Source organism: Ursus maritimus, unplaced genomic scaffold (assembly GCF_017311325.1).
Source record: "Ursus maritimus isolate PB19 unplaced genomic scaffold, ASM1731132v1 scaffold_3, whole genome shotgun sequence".
In the NCBI taxonomy this organism is placed as follows: domain Eukaryota; kingdom Metazoa; phylum Chordata; class Mammalia; order Carnivora; family Ursidae; genus Ursus; species Ursus maritimus.
In genome coordinates, this window is record NW_024425563.1 from 50,764,414 (window position 1) to 50,769,887 (window position 5,474).

General features: G+C 38.5%; 1 pseudogene; it reads right to left on the reverse strand.

Moving 5' to 3' along the window:
- Nucleotides 1-4,401: 4,401 nt before the first annotated feature.
- On the reverse strand, nucleotides 4,402-5,227 carry LOC103658884 (annotated as a pseudogene).
- Between the last annotated feature and the right edge of the window lie 247 nt (nucleotides 5,228-5,474).

Here is a 5,474-nt window from a genome sequence, read left to right on the forward strand (position 1 = left end):
TGACATAGCCCTGGCATAGATATTCGCAATGCATCTTGGTCAAAGTCCCTGGGCCTGCCTAAGGCAATGAACTAGCCTTCCACAAACACTCAACAAGAAAGGACTCTGCCCAGTCCTTGTGTTACATATTTATTAACTGGACTAAGAGAGTGTAGGGAAGATCTAGTTTCTCCAAGAAACAAGAATATATCAAGGCATCTCAGAACACTAGAAGTGTGTAAACCCAAGGCTAAGTTCTTACACTCAGGGCCTTGGGAACAGTCTTGAAGAGTCTCTACCTGCCAGGATCCCTGGCATTAACCAACAGCTTAGTTTTCCATTGCAGACAGGGTCAGTCCCGCTGAGCCAGCTCTCTAGTAAGCCACTGAACCAGAAAATGTGCCTCCAGGGCCATCCACATTTGTTTCTTTTTTTTTTTTTTTAAGATTTATTTATTTATTTTCAGAGAGAGAGACGGAGACAGAGAGTGAGAGAGGGGAAGGGCAGAGGGAGATGGAAAGACAGAATTTCAAGTAGACTCCACGCTGAGCACAGAGCCTGATGGCGGTTTGAACCCACAACCCTGAGATCACGACCTGAGCCGAAACCAAGAGTTGGATGCTTAATGGACTGAGCCACCCAGGTGCCCCTCCACATTTGTTTCTTTTTTTCTTTTTTTTTTCTAATTTTATTTATTTATTTGACAGAGAGAGACAGCCAGCGAGAGAGGGAACACAAGCAGGGGGAGTGGGAGAGGAAGAAGCAGGCTCCTAGCGGAGGAGCCTGATGTGGGGCTCGATCCCATAACGCCGGGATCACGCCCTGAGCCGAAGGCAGACGCTTAACGACTGCGCCACCCAGGCGCCCCTCCACATTTGTTTCTTTAGCAGACTTACCTTCAGCAATCTTTTGAGTCGATGCTTAAAATTAACAAATATTTTCTCAGTTCTTCTCTTTAGCCAAAAGCCTGTCCTTTTTTTTTTTTTTTTTACAACAGGGGTAATACCAATGAAACATTCCTTAATTTTTCACTTTGGTTTCTTATGGTAGTTCAAAGTAAGTGTGTGTGTATACGTGTGTATAATTATTCGACATGACTTTACAATTGAATTGAAATTGATAATGTAAATATTTAAGTTTTATTTTGTATATGATTTTTTCTCTCACTTTACTAGCCATTAAATTAATAATCTTGTACTTAATTTTCCATACTAGATAGTGTCTTTTAAATGTTAGGCATTCTAGCTTCAACTTTCAAAATCATTTATTCTGAATCTAGAAATGTTCTGCTGCTTTCTGTAAATGTGCTGTTAAAATAAAATTACTTTAAGAGTATTACAATAGGGGCGCCTGGATGGCTCAGTCCATTAAGCGTCTGCCTTCAGCTCAGGTCATGATCTCAGGGTCCTAGGATCGAGCCCCGAGCTGGGCTCTGCGCTCAGCAGGGAGTCTGCTTCTCCCTCTCCCTTCCCTCTGTGCTCGCTCGCGCTCTCTCTCTCTCTCTCTCTCTCTGTCTTAAATAAATAAATAAAATCTTCCAAAAAAAAGAGTATTACAATAATGTCCTATGTCAGTGTTTATTTGTGTTGATAAATGCTATCATTGTCTGCTGATTACTCAGTCTTGTCTTTTCCCAGCTCCGTAATAGCATGTGTGTGCCAGTGACATTTCTGTTCTTTTAATCAGAACCCTAAATATTTCTAGTCAACAAATACTTTTTTTGGCCAAAGCTGACCTTGAAAATTGGTTGTGAGATGTGTAACAGCATAACAAAATACATAGCCTTTAAACTTAAAATATAAAATACAAATTCTATAGTTTTTTATTTTGAAAGCATTTTGGTGTAAAGGAAATTACTAAATTTTTCCTGCATGAAAATAAAATTAAAATTACAATCATTCAGTTGAAAGAGAAGAATGTGACGGTCATTGCCCAGGATTATTGCCCAACAAACATTGAAAACCTCAGGGTTTCTCTTCTTCATTCATTGCTGATTTCACATATAATTCTCAATTAATTCTAATTGCTTCAGTCAGTTGCTAAACCTTAATTAGTAAAGAATGTGAAATTACAGAGATTTCATTTGACCCACTCAAGTTGTGTATTTGAAGAGAATAATTTTCTTCCTGCTTTCATTGTATTGATCAGTTATTAAATCTCCATTAAATAAATAATCTGTAATCTATTCAAGAATCTTAAGTGAACCATTCTCAACAGATGTCTGCTTGTTATCTATCATTGTTTCCAACTTCTAAAAATTTAAGCAGACTGCTTCTTTTAAAGACTTCCTATTTTAGTGAGCCTGGCTGGCTCTGTCAGGAGAGCATGCTACTCTCAATCTCAGGGGGTTGTGGGTTCAAACCCCACAATGGGCGTATAACTTACTTTAAAAAAAAAAAAAGCACTTTCTATTTCATTTCTTTTCAGCTTTTTTTTCCTTTTGAGCTCCACTTTTGTATTTTCTATATCTGTGATGACCTTGATTTGTATTTATTCTCAATAATCCAAATTAAAAAATAATCTGTAATATATTCAGATTTTATACAATTTAATTATATTTTCATTTTAAAAGTTAAAAATACAGGAGTGCCTGGGTGGCTCAGTCAGTTAAGTGTCTGACTTCAGCTCAGGTCATGATCTTAGGATCCTGGGATAGAGCCTCAAACCCCACATCGTAGTTGAGCCCAGCCATTGACTCCTTGCTCAGCAGGGAGTCTGCTTCTCCCTCTTCCTCTACCCATCCCCTCCAACTTGTGCTCTCTCTCAAATAAATAAATAAAATCTTTTTTAAAAAGTTAAAATACATGTAAAAGTAAAAATTAAAATGAAATCTCATATACTATTTTCAAAAAAGTATTTTTCTTCTAAAGTATCCAAAATTATTTATTATATTACAATGCAGCATAAATTATAATTAATAGATATTAGAGTATTCAGCAAAAATTGTTTAAATAAAGCTGAATTTTAAATTCAGTTTTCTGAAAATTTAACTAAACCTTTTAACATATTTTTATGAAAGTAAAAGTATTCATAATTCTATCTTTCAGTGTACAATTTAAAGCATCAGTGTTCCATTTTAAGCACGTATGTCTAAACCACAATACACATTTAGTAATATGAATTGTTCGTTATTGCAAAAGTTCCTCAGTTGCTATATTTATCTGTCAAAAACCTCTTACCCAGGTCTAAGGTACTGCCCCATGTTGCTTTCTGTCCTTTGTTACAAACAAAATTTTAAAAATTATGGGGGCACCTGGGTGGCACAGTCGTTAAGCGTCTGCCTTTGGCTCAGGGTGTGATCCTGGCGTTCTGGGATCGAGCCCCACAACAGGCTTCTCCGCTAGGAGCCTGCTTCTTCCTCTCCCACTCCCCCTGCTTGTGTTCCTTCTCTCGCTGGCTGTCTCTCTCTGTCAAATAAATAAATAAAATCTTCAAAAAAAATTTTTTTAATTATAATAAACATTCGCATTTCTGTCTCCTTAAGGATCTGTGAAGAGTATCTCTGAGATACATACTCAGGAGTCAAATTTTTAATTTCACTGAATATTGATTGCTCATTAGAACAGCATACTAGCCACACACTCCCTTCTGAAACACACAAAGATTTTTTTCTATTATTCCACGCAAATATATCATTTTCAAAACCAAATTGGTATTGTGCTTTACCTACTATTTCACAGTTTGAACTTCTCATTTGTCTAGTTTGGTATCTATCCATTGGCTGGATCTTTTAGGCAAGATTGTCTAACCAGTAACCACTCAATTGTACCAGCATCTGAGCCATACTTCTGCATCCTTCATTCAATTAATATACTTACTTATGCAGAGCACAAACTATAGCAAACTATTAAGAACTGTTCCAGGCATGGGGGACCCAAAGACAAATGAAGCATAATCCCTTGCACTCAAGGACCTTGCAGTATGGAAGATGTTAACAAGAAAACTATTCCAAAACCTTGCAGAAGTCAGAATTTACTGTCATTTTCACTTTTTCACAAATGCATTAATCCTATCAAAAGAAAGAAAGATTAATCTGAAAATACATGTCCTTAGCAAACTCTCATTTATAATATAGTGTTTACTTGGTAAGAGCACATAAGTGGTACTTTGAATAATCCTTTATTAAATCTTGCCCAGGAGCAAAATCAGATTTGAGTCCTCAACCTTTTTCTTTTCTTTTAATGGATCAATTATTTAATTAGTTTCTTTGTAAGAAATTTTATTTATTTATTTTTTAATTTTATTTATTTATTAGAGAGAGTGCGGGGCGGGGCGTGCGGGGCAAAAGGAGAGGGAGAAGCAGACTCCCCTCTGAGCACAGAGCCCAACAGGGAGCTCCACCCCAGGATCCTGAGATCATGACCTGAGCGGAAGACAGACACTTAACAGACTGAGCCATCTAGGCGCCCTCTTTGTGAAAATTTAGAACACCAATTTGAGAGGGTAATTCTATTTGTGGGAGAAAACACAGAGCAGAGGTAGCCCTGAAGCTGAGGAACAGCTTTGCTTTTTTGGCAGAATTTGTGAGCCCACAGCTTTCTGACCAACTTGCTCTGCTCTGTGATCATTTCTCTTTCTCCATGTTGACGATCTCACCTTCCTGGTGTCTGGGTTTATGCAGCTTCCTCTTCTTGAAGCAAGCATCAGTGAGGTGTTTTGGGATTTGCACACTGCTGATATCAATTTTGGTGGAGGAGGCAATGACAAATTTCTGGTGTTCTACACAGAGGAACCCAACTGAGGGCCAGAGGTCCGGTCACAAGTAGCAAGCCACTTCTCAGTAGCTTCAGGAAAACGACCCTCTTGCCTCTATGACGCCCAGGGAGAATGATCAAAATGGTAGCAGGAGTGATGCTCGCTCTGGAAGTTTTTTGCCCTGGCTCAACAGCTTTCGAGGCACATCTTCAGTAGGATAATACCTAGACATGCTGCAAAGTTTAGCCACTCGGGTACCACCATTCTTGTCACCACCAACTGGTTTTGTGACAGTAGCAAGAACATTTTTCTTTTTCTTTTCCACCCTAGATTTAGCTGCAGAATACTTCCTGTCATACATGGCCTTTCTGGAATACATAGCCGATAGGGAACATCCTCCAATTCCTCTGACTAAGACAGGGTTGCGGCTGCAGTGTGGCTTCCAATTCTTTGGCATTTTAACCTTAAGTTTACCCTTCTTGACCTTGCCACCAGCATCAGCCTTCTTGGCTCCAGGTTTCTTCTCCTTAGTATCAGCTTTTTCGCCTGCCATCTTGCAAGATGAGAAAGAGCTCCATCTTCTTCTTTTGGAAAGTTGCCACTACCATTTGGGTAGTCCCTAAAACTGAGCATTTACAAAATATTAAGGCAAGTGTGTTTTTCCCATCCTGTATAAACTGTGATATTTTAGACGGAACCTAGCCTTATTTTGGCACCATAGATAAATCTTGCCATTAAAAGTATGTGCTACACCCAATGTTCATAGCAGCAATGTCCACAATAGCTAAATTGTGGAAGGA